We start from the raw sequence: 18,428 nt of genomic DNA, 5'->3' as shown, positions 1-18,428 counted from the left end.
ATTTCATACCACTTCCTGAAAACGTGACATCATTTTGAAATGGTTCAAATGGCTCTATGCACTATGGGACTTAACATCTGAGGTCATCAGCCCCTAGACTTAGAACTACTTAAACCTAACTAACCAAGGGACATCACACACATCCATGCCCCAGCCAGGATTCGAACCTGCGACCGCAGCAGTAGCGTGGTTCCGGACTGAAGCTCCTAGAACCACTCGGCCACAGCGGCCGGCCATCATTTTGACGTAACGCGTAATATCGACAAACACATCATCAGCTATCGATTTTGTGACAAGGGAGAAAGAACGTAAATGTTATTACTCCTCAATTCATTCTCTGCGATTTTAGCTGTCCTCTTAGGTTCCTGCCTAACCACACACTCGGAGATTGCTAGATATTTATTTCATCCTTCGTTCTCTAATCACATGGCAATATAAATAGCATAGAATATTGTAGAACAATTTTGTATTAATTCGTAAGAAATTACCAAAATATGTTATCAACGTTAAAAGGAAAAAAATATATTTGCATACAGTGAGATACGAACCTTCATCTTTCGGCTCTAGAAATCACGACGTTATCCACTACAGTAACACTTGGTCATGTGATGTTTGTCTCTTGGCGTGGTTATCTTAATATCTCTTGAAGGCTTATATCGTCGATGGGTTATTAACTGAAACTGAGTGATGATAGTGAAGTTTTTGTGATAAGTTTTCAATGCTCCGTTACTTTGAGACAGCATTCTTCAAGTTATAATACAAGCGTGTTTCAGGCTTAATTTGTAAATTATCGATAACAACTCACTCCCAAGAGAACACTCTTATATGAAGGCATTAATCATCGATAAATACTTATGTGACATCTAATTAGAACAATAATTATACGATACGTGTGCATGAAGCCTTGTGAGAGGCCCGTATGGAACGCTAACGAATGTCGGTATTAGTTTCTGCGATCGTTGATGTGCGTGACGTCAAAATAGCGTCACGTTTTTTGGTAGTGTTGTGAAATGAGCTTACCCTGTAACGTTAAACGTCGACAAAAATTCATCCAAAGTTGATGAAGGGTATCCCTGTTTTTCATCACCTGCGAAATGGGTGTCTGAATTGGAAAGCGACCGTACACCTGTTGAAAGTGATACATGTCAAAACTAGATCTCAGTGCAGTACCTATAGATGAAAATATTGAGAGAGTGCACAATGTCGATATGGATGACTGTTGATTAAAGCTGGAGGAAACATCGGACGCTAGATGCATATCACAGGAAAGAGGCAGTTAATTATAAGTAAGGAATTAACTCTGAGAAACCTCCTTGACTGTAACTATGACAAATATTTGTTTCGTGGCAGATGTCATTTTGGTTGAATGCTCACTAAAAGTAAATGAAGAAGTGAATACACTAATTACGTGCAAATCATGTTAACATTAATCTAAAGGACTTCATGCGCGAGAATCCGTCCACCACTCCACACATAACAAGGAACAGCCATATACAGGGTGTCACAAAAAGGTACGGCCAAACTTTCAGGAAACATTCCTCACACACAAAGAAAGAAAATATGTTATGTGGACATGTGTCCGGAAACGCTTACTTTCCATGTTAGAACTCATTTTATTACTTCTCTTCAAATCACATTAATCATTGAATGGAAACACACAGCAACAGAACGTACCAGCGTGACTTCAAACACTTTGTTACAGGAAATGTTCAAAATGTCCTCCGTTAGCGAGGATACATGCATCCATCCTCCGTCGCATGGAATCCCTGATGCGCTGATGCAGCCCTGGAGAATGGCGTATAGTATCACAGCAGTCCACAATACGAGCACGAAGAGTCTCTACATTTGCTACCGGGGTTGCGTAGACAATAGCTTTCAAATGCCCCCATAAATGAAAGTCAAGAGGGTTGAGGTCATGAGAGCGTGGAGGCCATGGAATTGGTCCGTTTCTACCAATCTATCGGCCACCGAATCTGTTGTTGAGAAGCGTACGAACACTTCGACTGAAATGTGCAGGAGCTCCATCGTGCATGAACCACATATTGTGCTGTACTTGGAAAGGCACATGTTCTAGCAGCACAGGTAGAGTATCCCGTATTAAATCATGATAACGTGCTCCATTGAGCGTAGGTGGAAGAACATGGGGCCCAATGAAGACATCACCAACAATGCCTGCCCAAACGTTCACAGAAAATCTATCTGTGTTGATGACGTGATTGCACAATTGCGTGCGGATTCTCGTTAGCCCACACATGTTGATTGTGAAAATCTACAATTTGATCACGATGGAATGAAGCCTCATCCGTAAAGAGAACATTTGCACTGAAATGAGGATTGACACATTGTTGGATGAACCATTCGCAGAAGTGTACCCGTGGAGGCCAATCAGCTGCTGATAGTGCCTGCACACGCTGTACATGGTACGGAAACAACTGGTTCTCCCGTAGCACTCTCCATACAGTGACGTTGTCAAAGTTACCCTGTACAGCAGCAACTTCTCTGACGCTGACATTAGGGTTATCGTCAACTGCACGAAGAATTGCCTCGTCCATTGCAGGTGTCCTCGTCGTTCTAGGTCTTCCCCAGTCGCGAGTCATAGGCTGGAATGTTCCGTGCTCCCTAAGACGCCGATCAATTGCTTCGAACTTCGGGACTGCTACGGTCGCAGGTTCGAGTCCTGCCTCGGGCATGGATGTGTGTGATGTCCTTAGGTTAGTTAGGTTTAAGTAGTTCTAAGTTCTAGGGGACTGATGACCACAGATGTTAAGTCCCATAGTGCTCAGAGCCATTTGAACCATTTTTAGCTTCGAATGTCTTCCTGTTGGGACACCTTCGTTCTGGAAATCTGTCTCGATACAATCGTTCCGCGCCACGGCTATTGCCCCGTGCTAATCCATACATCAAATGGGCATCTGCCAACTCCGCATTTGTAAACATTGCACTGACTACAAAACCACGTTAGTGATGAACACTAACCTGTTGATGATACGTACTGATGTGCTTGATGCTAGTACTGTAGAGTAATGAGCCGCATGTCAGCACAAGCACCGAAGTCACCATTACCTTCCTTCAATTGGGTCAACTCGCGGTGAATCGAGGAAGTACAGTACATACTGACAAAACTAAAATGAGCTCTAACATGGAAATTAAGCGTTTCCGGACACATGTCCACATAAGATCTTTTCTTTATTTGTGTGTGAGGAATGTTTCCTGAAAGTTTGGCCGTACCTTTTTGTAACACCCTGTACATAAGATCCGTTTCCGGAGTTAACTTTCAAAGCGGCAAATAACAGCTAGATAATACTATTGAAAGAAATAGGTCTTGTTTTGCTTGTCTAGAGGATTTAAACATAATCCTTGAAAACTGAATGCTAAACTGATTTGAACTAGACATTCTCTGAATGCACTGAACGTATTTATTGATTAAAAGTTTTAACTTTAATTTAAATTTACTGATAGAAATATACCTTGAAACTGAAAACCTTCACTGTTGTACGTGCGATTACATGCAGCGAGAAAGTGTGCTCGGTCTCTCCTACCTCAAGTAGACTCGAACAGCTATGAACGTATCTAGTATGCTGAAAGAGAATACATTTATATTCTGCTCGGTCCGTGCGTAGGGCAGACCCATGTAACTAGCGAGGCGGCCCGACTTCGCCCAGCCACCACGAGACGTCTACTGACGTTCGGCTTGCCTGGCATAGCATTAAGTTCGTTTATAAGCAACTGCATTAAGTTACTTTTAAAATTCAGAGAAAAACGTTAGGTAACTGAATACGTACTCCAAATTCTGGTACAACTTACAGAATTTAAGCAATGCATACCAAGGAAGTTCACAGAGGGCACGACTTAATCGACAATCATCATCATATTTATCTAATTTGCACTAACTTTTTATAAATTACGCTTGATTTTCCAAAAAAAAAACACCGACAAACTGTAGGGACAGGTTGCTTACACCAAAACAAGAAAAAAAAGCCGTGAACAAGGGGTCTAAAACGCATACCTTAAGAGAAATGAGCACTTGTTCAACAATATGATGAAACACAGCTCTTTAACAGCAAGATCTTTGCTTTTCATGTTTTGAAAGGAGGTAGTAGTATGTACCAAAACTAGAAATAAAATGTTTAGTAAACATGGGCTGTAAAACGCATACGTTAAGAGCGATTGGAAGGTGGTGTCCTATCTGGGCCATGCACAGCAAGTGCAACGCCCACATTATCCGCCGATTTCCATTTTTATTACTGAACTGAGGGTTGCCATGGCAACCAGCAAAGTGCGGAGATCTAGTTAAGAGTTACGCATGCAAGATTGTAACTATCACAGGTCTATTTAAACGCACAATGTGCACAAGCTGCATTGCAGTAAAAGTCACATATTGTGAATAACTTTTTCCGTGGCAGAGTTCTCTGCCGGAAACAACTGCAAGTGGGCTCGGTGTTTAGTAGTCGGAGGAAGATTATACAACACCCACAGAGACGGCCGCCCAAATCGGCATCTAATACAGAAGTGTCCCTCTGATATTACCCTAGACCGGACGGACGCCCGTACCAGACAATGGCGGCGCCATCGCCGGGCATCATGTGGACCTTCCGCGAATTCGGAAAACACCGCCGGTGTGGTGCTCGGACCGGTGACCTCAGACAACGGGCGTCTCCCAAAGGGAAAGCTGATTCGACAGCCGCTGGGCACTCAGACAGCGAGAGGGAATGACAGTGATTTGCTAGTTCATAAGAAAATTGTAATTATTGGACGGGCCGTGGCGCGTAGCGCCAAGTCCATCTGATAGCTGCAGCAATTAAGGACTCGCATTTTGGAATTTCGTCCAGCAGTCTGGTACGTACACGATCGCGTGGGCCAGTCACCGCTCCAACAAGACGCCGTTTCACATCTCGACTCAACGAAGGCGCCTCCTACTGTGGTTTCGACGTTACAGAGAACATCAGAGGGTAAAACATCCGCAGCTCAGACATATTCAAACCGCTCTAGGTGAGATACACTATGTGATCAAAAGTATCCGGACATCTGGCCGAAAATTACTTAAAAGTTCGTGGCGCCCGCCATCGGTGATGCTGGAATTCAGTATGGTGCTGGCCCACCCTCAACCTTGATGACAGCTTCCACTGCCGGCCGGTGTGGCCGAGCGGTTCTAGGCGCTTCAGTCCGGAACCGTGCGACCGCTACGGTCTCAGGTTCGAGTTCTGTCTCTGGCATGAATGTGTGTGATGTCCTTAGGTTAAATAGGTTTAAGGAATTCTAAGTTCTAGGGGACTGATGACGTCAGATGTTAAGTGCCGTAGTGCTCAGAGCCACAGCTTCCACTCTCGCTGGCATACGTTCAATCATGTGCTGGAAGGTTTCTTGTGGAATGGCAGCCCATTCTTCTCGCAGTGTTGCACTGAGGAGAGGTATCCACGTCGGTCGGTGAGGCCTGGCACGAAGTCGGCGTTCCAAAACATCCCAAAGGTGTTCTATAGGATTCAGATCAGGACTCTGTGCAGGCCAGTCCATTACAGGCATGTTATTGTCGTGTAACCACTCCGCCGTGCATTATGAACAGGTGCTCGATCGTGTTGAAAGATGCAATCGCCATCCTCGAAATGCTCATCAACGGCAGGAACCATCAATGGAGGCCTGTGTTGTGATAGTGCCACGCAAAAAAAAGGGGTGCAAGCACCCTCCATGAAAAACACGACCACGCCGTAACACCACCGTCTTCGAATTTTACTGTTGGCACTACACACGGTGGCAGATGACGTTCACCGGGAATTCACTATACCCACACCCTGTCATCGGATCGCCACATTGTGTACCGTGATTCATCACTCCACACAACGTTTTTCCACTGTTCAATCGTCCAATGTTAGCGAGGCATATTTTGGCATTTACCGGCGCTATGTCTGGTTTATGAGCAGCTGCTCGACCATGAAATTCATGTTTTTTCACCTCCCACCTAACTGTCATAGTAGTTGCAGTGGATCCTGACTCAGTTTGGAATTCCTGTGTGATGGTCCGGATAGATGTCTGCCTATTACACATTACGAGCGTCTTCAACTTTCGGCAGTCTGTGTCAGTTAACAGACGAGGTCGGTCTGTACGCCTTTGTGCTGTACGTGTCCCTTCACGTTTCCACGTTGGTATCACATCGGAAACAGTGGACATAGGGATGTTTAGGAGGGTGGAAGTCTCGCGTACAGACGTATGACACAAGTGACACCCCATCACCTGACCACGTTCGAAGTCCGTGAGTTCCGCGGAGCGCCCCATTCTGCTCTCTCACGATGTGTAATGACTACTGAGGTCACTGATATGGAGTCCGTGGCAGTTGGTGGCACCACAATGTACCTAATATGAAAAACGTATGTTTTTTTTTGGGGGGGGGGGGGGTGGGGATGCCGCATACTTTTCATTACATAGCGTAGGTACAGAATGGCTAGCTGTGTGCCATATACGCAGTGCAGTGTGTGCTCAAAGGGTAGGTTTCTTATGTATGTCAATAACCTTCATGTTGATAGGTAAATCAAGTAGAATCCCGTGCGCTCTTTCAGTGATACAAGAGGTGCCAATCCGTAATGAAAACTGAAGGAAATGAGTACTTCTGTGTTAGTTATCATTTTTATCTATCCACACTGTGCTATAATTCATCAAGAGGCATCACCTTATCAGGTATATTGAGATGTTAATGTAAAAACCTAATAGTACTAAAAGTTTGTTTCATTCTGCACAGTATTTCTGGTTTTCAGTTAAAAATTACCCGCCAGTTCCCTCAACCCCGTCATTCTTTCGAGGGTGTTTTTGTGTTTTTCGTCAAATTGATTCTTGTTATATGTGCAGTGTGCCCCTCACCTGGCATGATTTTCCACAAGGGCCAGAGATTAAAAGTCAGATATTGCGTTTAGGAGTCATGTCAGGGGGATTCTCTGCAGAATTCCGAGTTAGCATAATGCACGTCTGCATACCGCCTCACGGTGAGATCCACTCGGAGGACGTCTCCCACAATGAGCACTTGTTAAGTGGAATAGATGTGTTTTCTACTAGCAAATGAACAGGTGCTCACAGATCTTAGACTCCCTGTTTACTGTATATTTTTTCGTGTTTTGGTCAATACTTCCTCCTCCAAAAATATGGAAAGCAAAGACCTTACAGTATAAGAGATTGTTTCATAGTATCGAAGATGAACAAATGCTAATACCTCTTAACGTATGTATTTTAGAGCCCATGTTTTCTATACATTTTTTACTTATTTCTGTACAAGGAGTCTGTCCCTGAGGCTTTTCGATGTTTTTCTGGACACCATGTATACATATACCTTCCTTGTGTGCCAGTCTGTCCATTAGTGACAGTCATATAAAAATCCGTACAGCAGTTCCTGGGCATTCACATACAAAACGCTGCGGGTGATCAGGGAACCATGGGAGATAAGGCGTTGTTTGCTTGGGTTAGAGAATCAGCTGAACACTCTTTTACAAATCACTGTTATGTAATCAGAGCCAGGAAAATCATTTGGGCTTCCAATCACAGACAACAGATATTTACGGGACCAAACGATGAGACCGTATTATACAGAACCGAACACTACATGATTATAAATTAAATGTCGTTACAAAAGTACTGGGAAAACTTACTGAAAAATAGTGGAAGGTGTTCTAAGAGAAGATGACGGAAACAAGGATATCCACACGCTTTTAATTACTAGTCGGATGTTAAATTAGTTGTGATTCAAGTATAGGACGAGTGAAGATTAACTAGTTCCAATTAGTTTTAATCGATAATTAATACATACAACAGTTATAAAACAAAAAGATGAAGAACGCACAAAAAACTTGTCAGTTCCCCAATTGGTTGGCTTCTGATTTCATGACCATAAAGCCAACCGTCATCTATAAATACACTACTGGCCATTAAAATTGGTGCACCACGAAGATGACGTGCTACAGACGCGAAATTTAACCGACAGGAAGAAGATGCTGTGATATGCAAATGATCAGCTTTTCAGAGCATTCACACAAGGTTGGCGCCGGTGGCGACACCTACAACGTGCTGATATGAGGAAAGTTTCCAACCGATTTCTCATACACAAACAGCAGTTGACCGGCGTTGCCTGGTGAAACGTTGTTGTGATGCCTCTTGTAAGGAGGAGAAATGAGTACCATCACGTGTCAGACTTTGATAAAGGTCGGATTGTACCCTATCGCGATTGCGGTTTATCGTATCGCGACATAGCTGCTCGCGTTGGTCGAGATCCAATGACTGTTAGCAGAATATGGAATCCCTGGGTTCAGGAGGGTAATACGGAACGCCGTGCTGGATCCCAACGGCCTCGTATCGCTAGCAGACGAGATGACAGGCATCTTATCCGCATGGCTGTAAAGGATCGTACAGCCACGTCTCAATCTCTGTGTCAACAGATGGGGACGTTTGCAAGACAACAACCATCTGCACGAACAGTTCGACGACGTTTGCAGCAGCATGGACTATCAGCTCGGAGACCATGGCTGCGGTTACCCTTGACGCTGCATTACAGACAGGAGCGCCTGCGATGGTGTACTCAACGACGAACCTGGGTACACGAATGGTAAAACGTCATTTTTTCGTATGAACCCAGGTTCTATGTTTACAGCATCATGATGGTCGCATCCGTGATTGGTGACATCGCGGTGAAAGCACACTGGAAGCGTGTATTCGTCATCGACATACTGGCGAACCACCCGGCGTTGTGGTATGGGGTGCCACTGGTTACACGTGTCGGTCACCTCTTGTTCGCATTGACGGCACTTTGAACAGTGTACGTTACATTTCAGATGTGTTACGACCCGTGACTCTACCCTTCATTCGATCCCTGAGAAACCCTACATTTCAGCAGGATAATGCACGACCGCATGTTTCATGTCCTGTACGGACCTTTCTGGATACAGAAAATGTTTGACTGCTGCCCTGGACAGCACATTCTCCAGATCTCTCACCAACTGAAAACGTCTGGTCAATGGTGGCCGAGCAACTGGCTCGTCACAATACGCCTATCACTATTCTTGATGAACTGTGGTATCGTGTTGAAACTGCATGGGCAGCTGTACCCGTACACGCCATCCAAGCTCTGTTTGACTCAATGCCCAGGCGTATCAAGGCCGTTATTACGGCCAGAGGTGGTTGTTCTGGGTACTGATTTCTCAGGATCTATGCAACCACAATGCGTGAAAATTTAATCACATGTCAGTTCTAGTATAACATATTTGTCCAATTAATACCCGTTTATCATCTGCATTTCTTCTTGGTGTAGCAATTTTAATGGCCAGTAGTGTATAAGAAACATCCCCAGTTTTGACTATTATCTATGTACAAATTTAAGTCCTTTTATAGGAAAACAGATAAAACTGTTATAAAATTGGTATGTATACACTACACGTATCTATGACCAAACTTTAATATGGGGATATGTGGCCACTGCCACCACGGCAAACATCGGCGGGCACCTGGATGCCGTATACTTAGGGGTCATTCGCTGAAGCCAGACAGACGTGGCAACCACAATATTTTGGTCGTAGACACCGCTTGTTTACAAACAATGGCAGACGACAACAGCAATTCGCCATTCTGTGTACTCGCCAAACGACAAGAATAACACGTCACTCTGTGTACACGCCGAACTCCAGCGGGCTGCACGAGAGATACCAGCATCACTTGACGGCATGCGTGCAGTCAACTGTTGGGCTGCAAACACGTCACTAGTTTCGTCTGCATGCCACACGACACACGTCCGCGAGTCAAGTGACAACTCACAAAAAATTCACGACGCCTGACCACTTGCTGAACGCAATCGCTCACGCTATGGGCTCAATGCTGGCTGTTCCCTGCAGGTCATCTGTCGGTTGCATTCTATAGCAGCAGTCATCAGCGCTGCCCAGATCTCCACTGGATGTCGAGCCAGCATGGCCTACAACCAAGACACCGACCAGCTTGCACCCAACCAAGCCAGACACCACCCCAGACACTGGTCGGGCCACTGTCTAGAACATCAACCTGTCATCGAGGAGACAGCGACTAAGGACACTGAATTGAACGATAGTGAGAGACGTCATCATCATCTGTGAGAGACATTATGTTTGTCCCAGAAGGTGATATTACTTTTTATTTCAAGTCAGAACTGTGAACTTTCATTTGTGTATTTCGCAATAAAGCTGTTTCTTTCATTGTAACCTGAAAACCAACTTTGTTACGTGCTATCCTTGCCACTTTGTAAGGAACAAGTCAGAAAAGATGATGATGATGATGATGATGATGATGATGAGCATTCTTCAGTTCCACTTGGTATCATCTTCCTGGTGAAATTATCGCTCCGCAGCTTTTCAATTTAAAAGATAATCAGTTGTACCATTTGATCCAGGACGTTCCTCACTTGTGATATGTCTGTTCAAGGGAGACATCCACAAAAGAGAGCAACCAGTCACAATCACACAAATTTATTGATAAACACAGTTCCAACACGTCTAACGTTTCTATAAATCTAAACAGGGCAAAAGTCACCAAAAACAAAATAAATGATGGTTTTTCATCAATGCAATTAGTTTAACTTTCAAAGTTCAATAAATAAATAATTTTCACACTGCTTGAATACTCAGTCTCTTTAAGTAACGAAGTAAACCGATATTCAGCACTTAAACTTGAACAGAGAAAAGCTTTCCTCGGTTCCAGTTTATTAAACAAGCCTGCGGCTAAATTCAGTTTATAGAAAGAACAAACACTTACAGGTACTTCACTTCCTGAAGCAACAAGAGTCCAAAGTAACGAACAATTTTAAGTCCAACAAGGATAGGAAATTTCAAGTCTGGCACTATCTTGTCGGTCAGTAGGACAACAGTACAAATGATACCAAGTCCCAGATGACATGCCGCCAAATACACTCCTGGAAATGGAAAAAAGAACACATTGACACCGGTGTGTCAGACCCACCATACTTGCTCCGGACACTGCGAGAGGGCTGTACAAGCAATGATCACACGCACGGCACAGCGGGCACACCAGGAACCGCGGTGTTGGCCGTCGAATGGCGCTAGCTGCGCAGCATTTGTGCACCGCCGCCGTCAGTGTCAGCCAGTTTGCCGTGGCATACGGAGCTCCATCGCAGTCTTTAACACTGGTAGCATGCCGCGACAGCGTGGACGTGAACCGTATGTGCAGTTGACGGACTTTGAGCGAGGGCGTATAGTGGGCATGCGGGAGGCCGGGTGGACGTACCGCCGAATTGCGCAACACGTGGGGCGTGAGGTCTCCACAGTACATCGATGTTGTCGCCAGTGGTCGGCGGAAGGTGCACGTGCCCGTCGACCTGGGACCGGACCGCAGCGACGCACGGATGCACGCCAAGACCGTAGGATCCTACGCAGTGCCGTAGGGGACCGCACCGCCACTTCCCAGCAAATTAGGGACACTGTTGCTCCTGGGGTATCGGCGAGGACCATTCGCAACCGTCTCCATGAAGCTGGGCTACGGTCCCGCACACCGTTAGGCCGTCTTCCGCTCACGCCCCAACATCGTGCAGTCCGCCTCCAGTGGCGTCGCGACAGGCGTGAATGGAGGGACGAATGGAGACGTGTCGTCTTCAGCGATGAGAGTCGCTTCTGCCTTGGTACCAATGATGGTCGTATGCGTGTTTGGCGCCGTGCAGGTGAGCGCCACAATCAGGACTGCAAACGACCGAGGCACACAGGGCCAACACCCGGCATCATGGTGTGGGGAGCGATCTCCTACACTGGCCATACACCACTGGTGATCGTCGAGGGGACACTGAATAGTGCACGGTACATCCAAACCGTCATCAAACCCATCGTTCTACCATTCCTAGACCGGCAAGGGAACTTGCTGTTCCAACAGGACAATGCACGTCCGCATGTATCCCGTGCCACCCAACGTGCTCTAGAAGGTGTAAGTCAACTACCCTGGCCAGCAAGATCTCCGGATCTGTCCCCCATTGAGCATGTTTGGGACTGGATGAAGCGTCGTCTCACGCGGTCTGCACGTCCAGCACGAACGCTGGTCCAACTGAGGCGCCAGGTGGAAATGGCATGGCAAGCCGTTCCACAGGACTACATCCAGCATCTCTACGATCGTCTCCATGGAAGAATAGCAGCCTGCATTGCTGCGAAAGGTGGATATACACTGTACTAGTGCCGACATTGTGCATGCTCTGTTGCCTGTGTCTATGTGCCTATGTGATGTATCTGACCCCAGGAATGTGTCAATAAAGTTTCCCCTTCCTGGGACAATGAATTCACGGTGTTCTTATTTCATTTTCCAGGAGTGTATATAGGGTCACAGGTCTGTCGAGGCAGCATGTTGTCCAGCAGGGTGGCAGCTGAACTCTTGACGTGGTATAGGTGAATGTCTTTTGGTTGCTGTCCGTAGCTCGTGTGCAGCTCGTGTGCTGCCCTCAATAGACATCTCATGTATAGATACTTGCAGGTCTATTTTCAGCACACCACATGGTGGATGCATGAAGAGGTGCGGTTTGTCAACTATGTCTGTCGTCGCAGTGTGTGCCATCTAGTGGCCTGCCCAGAGCACTGTTGATGCCCTGGCCTGGCCGCTGAGTTCCAAGGTTCAGAAATCCTATGTCATCTGAACAGCAGGGTCTGAGCTTTCTGAAACTTGCATGATGTATATATATTGTGTGGTATCAGCAGCGCCAGTTGTCTAGGACGCCACAGCAGCTTGACTCAGCAATGTTTGGTGACAACTTTCCCAAATGCTATGAATGGGATAGTACAGCTTCTGCATCATGCTCAGCTCTTATTATGCACCTCTGAGCTTCTCCATAGGCGACTTACCTGTCCTGGTGCCGCCCCTGTCCCTGATTTGATAATATTGTTTCCACTGTCTCTGCAGATCTACACTGGTTGTAGGGCTGAACCTACTTCTCTATGTCTCTCCACTTCTTGCTGTTTCTGACCTGGCTTCCTTCAGCCCCCCAGCTTCTGGGACACCCACCTCAGGCACTGACTCCTCTGGCTTATCGCCCTTCTTGTTCCAATGCATTCTATGATCCAATGTTCTCTCTAGCTCGGATGCGTCTCCAGGCTTTGATTCCTTCTCCAGTTCTGACACATGCACTGTCCATCATCCCCTCTGGCCCTACTGCCACCTCAGGTGCTGCCACCTGCTTCTATCCCCCTGCCATGGTACCGCCAGCTCATCAGGCAGCCCCCTGCCTTGGCACTACCAGCTCATCAGGCAGCCCAACTCATGTGCTGCTGACTCCTGCACTGCTAGCTCTTGTGCTGCTGACTCCTGCACTGTGGACTCTGGCGCCATTGGCTCTGGTGCCACTAGCATCAGCGCCATGGATGCCCTCGCTGCTGGCCCTGGTGCCCCTTCCAGTTCCAGTACCTCTGGTGCCCTCCACTCTGTCAGTCTTCACACTGCCAGTCAACACGCCACTGGCCCAAACACCACTGGCTTGCATGCTGCCGGCCCACATGCTATCAGCCCACATGCCACCAGTGCACACTGTGTCAGGCCACATGTCGCTGACCTGTCTACAGCCAGACAACCTACCACTAGCCCAATAAATGCTCTCCTCCATTGGACCCACTCTTGTACTTCCTTCATCTCCTGTCGTCTTCAGTGATTCTGGCCTGTCACCTCCTGACACATCAAATTTTGATCCATCATTCTTTCCTTCTGTCTCAGACACTTGTCCCACATTCTCAGTGGCCCGTTTCCCCTCCTGGGCGTCTTCCCTTTTGAATGTGAGTCGCACTCATCTCATGCTCTCATCTTTTTTTCCTGACAGACGACTCCGTGGCATTCATTGTGCATTCTGTAGGACCCTGCCTGTTGCTGGATCTATCTGATCATGCTCATCTCCTACGGCTCCATGGACTTTCTTGTAGGTCCTGTTCTCTGATCTTGGAACTCCCACCACAAGGCCTTGCCATTTGTGGACTCGACACCTACAGGCAACCTGGTTGCCTTATGTTGGCAAAAACCAAAAAGATCTCTTGTTTTTCGGGTCTGCTTTTGCCTTACTCGCCGCATTGTACTGCTAGGCAACTGCCCTGCAGCATCAGAGGCCGACACTGTCATGCCACAATGCGTAGATGATGAAGCCATGGTTGGCCCTCCCCTCGAGAATGGCTCCACCCCTCAATCTTCACTGTACTGTGGTAATGAGAAGTATGTAGCTCACTGGGTGACTGCAGCATCCCTGCCACTGCATCATGCTGAGCTCATGGATCAGCCTTGCCACAACCTTACATTGGGCACTTCCACGCTGACACCGCAGCATTACGCACCTTCTGCAGCCACCACACCAGGACTGGGCCCCTCATTTCTCTGTGTGGAACTGCTCCTTCTTTCTTCCCAGTCCATGCCAGTTTTCCAGATGGGTCTTCTGTTTTCCTTTTGTGCCAAACTGACACATGTGTTTTCTTCTGTGCCTTTCTTATGCACAGTTTTCCTCTTCCTTCAGTGAATTTCCTACAAAAATTTCAATTCATTTCTTCCTAGTGCATCATCAACACGAGAATCTCCAACAGCTGTCGCGCTTGCATCACAGATCCGTTCTCTGCCCTTCGAACTCCTTGCATTCTCATGCTCATTTGCACCTTTTAGGCACCTGCGTCGCACCCACTGTGCAGACCTATTCTCCACTCTTCTGTGCATCTTCTCCTTCCCTCCTTTTGTCTGCATCCCAGTAGATTCGCCATCTCTTTTTAAAGGAGGAGGTTCTATACTATCTGGCCTCTTGTCTGGCCACTGCCACCATAGCATACATCATTCGCTGGCGCGTTGCTGTACCCCTTGGCATCGTCCGCCACAGCCAGACACACGTGGCATTCATAATTCTGGTCGTACACACTGCCTGCTTACAAACAATTACAGATGACAACAGCAACAAGCTAGACCCACAGCGTGAGGGCTGACAGAGTGGAGGGCACCAGTGATGCTGGAGTTGGAAGAGATGCCAGGACCAGCAGCGAGGATACATGTGGCACCAGAGCCGATGGCGCCAGAGCTCACAGTGCAGGAGTCAGCAGCACATGAGCTGGGGCTGCCTGATGAGCTGGCAGTGCCAGGGCACTTGGTGCACGATATGGCTGTCCTCCTTTGTGATGGCTGGACATGCTCGACCGGAACTTTGACGAGGAGTATGCCTACCCTAATGTTCCCGTGTAGTCCTACATCAGGCCACTGTCACATCTGATTGTCCCACACACCTGGACATTGCATGACTCGACAAGCTGACCAAATGCAGATGCACAATGACGTCCCTTTCAAACTGTGTCAGGTGATGATAACGTTGTCTCACATGTGTGCACGGCATTTCCATTTCTTTCACAGTTATTACTTAACATCTGTCGCTATTCACGCTCTTTTTATATCCTACTACGCATCGTAACAGCACTTAACACGAACAACACTGATGTACTCTGATGGTCAACCTACCTTTCAGAGAGAATCGCAGTTCTATTCGTTTACATACCCGCGGGTGATATGTCCATCTACAAAGTTACATCAGCATCCACCATGTCTTCAGGGTGCTTTACCCAGCGTGAGAGTTCACGAAAACGCTCAGCATATTGAACTGAGCAATGTTACAAGAGTGACGATATGCATCGCGGATAGCCATACTCGCAAAATTCCGAGAGGTCACGGTCCAGATGAGTCAAGTAGCATATTATTTCCTACAACTTACATATCACCAGAAGTTTGGTATCAGCCCTTTATTTCGAAATTCATGGCACAGAAAACAAAAACTGGCTCTGAGGCATGCATTTGTGATTTCTCCAGATCATGACATCAAAAACATTTGTGTAACGTAAAATCGTCTGTTTCCCGTGGGAGTTTTTCATAGCTGACAGAACAAAGCCTGTAAGTGGCGGAACGTCCCCTTGCTCTAATGCAGGCTTGATTCCTTCGTGGTACACCATCGATGAGATCATACAGTTGGTCGAAATTGTCCCACTTTTCAATGGCGATACTGCTTAAGTTGCGCAGAGTGCGTGGGCATTGTCGACGTCCAGAAACAATCCGTTTCAATCGATCGCACACATCATCCGTTGTGTTCATTTCCGGAGAACGCCGTCGGGAATGGAGATGCGCATCATACAATCGTCTCCTAACAGTTTCATGTGATACATGACACCTGCAGCGTCTTTGAACACCGAATTCAGTTCTGAAGCACTCGGCCCACGGTTTCTTGGACTCAAAAGTCGTAGGTATCAATCATCCTGTGGACCTGTCGAACGTGGACAGCCTGTGCGGTGTAAGTCCTCGACATCACTTGAAAATTGAAACCTATTCCATGTTCACAGCACATCACTTTGACTCCAGTGCACACTTCGACCAACTTAGCTAGTTGAAAAGCCTTCTGCGTGTAACGTGAAGATACGGGCCCGATCATTGATCGCGACTATACCTCGTAACATGATGGATGTTCTCTCTACTCTTCCATAGACGTCTATAATGCGTCCGCCGCCCGCGGTGGTCGAGCGGTTCTAGGCGCTTCAGTCCGCAACCGCACGACTGCTACGATCGCAGGTTCGAATCCTGCCTCGGGCATCGATGTGTGTGATGTCCTTAGGTTAGTTAGGTTTAAGTAGTTCTAAGTTCTAGGTGCTGATGACCTCAGATGTTGAGTCCCGTTGTGCTCAGAGACATTTGAACAATTTATAATGCGTCCCTACTGGGTTCTACTTTAATTTGAAATGCTGCAAACCATTTGAGTGTGGCGTTCTACCAGCAGGTAGCGCTCATTGCAACTGTGTGATGTTTACAAACAACGTCAGGAGTGACCTTCCGGTCGGTACATGAACGGTCACAATAGCAACACACCTGCAAGATGTATCAAGGGTGGTGCAACACTTTTGTTTATGTGTGTATATCTTGCACGGTGACTACGATGCTAAAATTACAGAACTTCTGGCCCTTATAGGGGGATACCGAAAGTCATTCTTCTCGCCAATGCACAAGAAGGACTAGTACACCATGTACTCTTTGCCACATACTGCCAGAGTACAGATTTAGGTGTGTATTAAGGTTTGACATTAAGATGTACTCATCTTCAAAATACGTATTAATTATTTCGTACTTTCATGTATTTGAGCCGTGTTAGCTCAATCACCAAGGATAGGCTGATTTAAAATGATATTTAAAGAAAAAGTATTACTAAATTATTTATTCTTTAAATAACTAATCAAGTATTTATTTAATCTGGTGTTATCTTGAAACAGTCAGGTACAAGCTGAATCAAGTATCAAGCAGATCATTTAGAATCGAAATAAAAATTGAAGTTTTTATAAGTTCAATTTTGTTAGACCAGTATGGTTTTAAAGACACTGCTTATTTGTTTCTAGGCTACTGCATAAATATCATACCACCCATAAAACACCTAGGTTAATGGAAGATAATAGTTACGAGTTTTAAACAAATAAGCATTCATCCAGACGGGCAAAACTTGTGCTTAATAAATTTTATTTGCCGTAAGTTTCTACAAAATTTTCCACTTATAAACACCACAGTACCATAACTACAAAAAGGTAAAAGAATCCACAGTGACACGAATCTAAGGACATCATTTCTTTAAAGGAACAAGACAACTCTCGATGACCAGTCTTCTCTCAAATCCAGCACTATCTTTTGTTCTGTATTTGTTTGAGACGTAATGGCCGTAGCTAAATTCATTACTGTTCACGGATTTCTCCGAACAGCAAAGACGAAAACTGCGAAGAGCGTTGGGAACAAAGCGAAGAGCTGCTGCATTGTTTTCTGAAACCTCATTAACGCTGCCAGCAGGACGGCTGGCCGTTTGCTCTCCTCCAAAGAAAGATTGTAAACGCGGTACTCGAACGTCGGTAGTCCCCTACATTTTCTTATCCCATTATAATTCATTTATTTTCTGATTCTGGTTCTTTGTGGCAACTTCATAATGTTTAAAAAGTCATTTAGCTGTGTATTCTTTTCACTCAAAGAAACGAACGGCCCTTCGAAAAACAGTTTAATTAAACACTTTAATTAAACAAACAGCAAAAACAAATATCAAAAACTAGTCACCCTAAATTGAGTTTACCGAAGAAGACAATTGTAACAAATACAGTCACCGTTTCATTTAATCGTAAAATATCAAAATTCTCTCAGTTCTACCTTTCTTCTTCTTTGTTCATCACCATCCTGTTTTAAATCTCCACACCCGCCTCTCTCTCTCTCTCTCTCTCTCCCTCTCTCTCTGCTTGTGTGTGTGCGCGCGCGCGCGGGCGAGAGACAGAGAGAGAGCGAGAAAGCACGAACGCATACGCTACACGTTTCTATTGTGTCAGACAAAGAGACCAAGAAATATCCACTTTCATTTACCTTTGCACATCGTTATTTCTGTAGATTTCAGTCCGAAGTCTGATTTGATGCAGCTCACGCTCATCTATCCTCTGCAAGCCTCT

Source organism: Schistocerca cancellata, chromosome 4 (genome assembly GCF_023864275.1).
Source record: "Schistocerca cancellata isolate TAMUIC-IGC-003103 chromosome 4, iqSchCanc2.1, whole genome shotgun sequence".
Classification (NCBI taxonomy): Eukaryota; Metazoa; Arthropoda; class Insecta; order Orthoptera; family Acrididae; genus Schistocerca; species Schistocerca cancellata.
The sequence above is the reverse complement of the archived record's forward strand: the minus strand, read 5'-3'. Positions refer to the sequence as shown.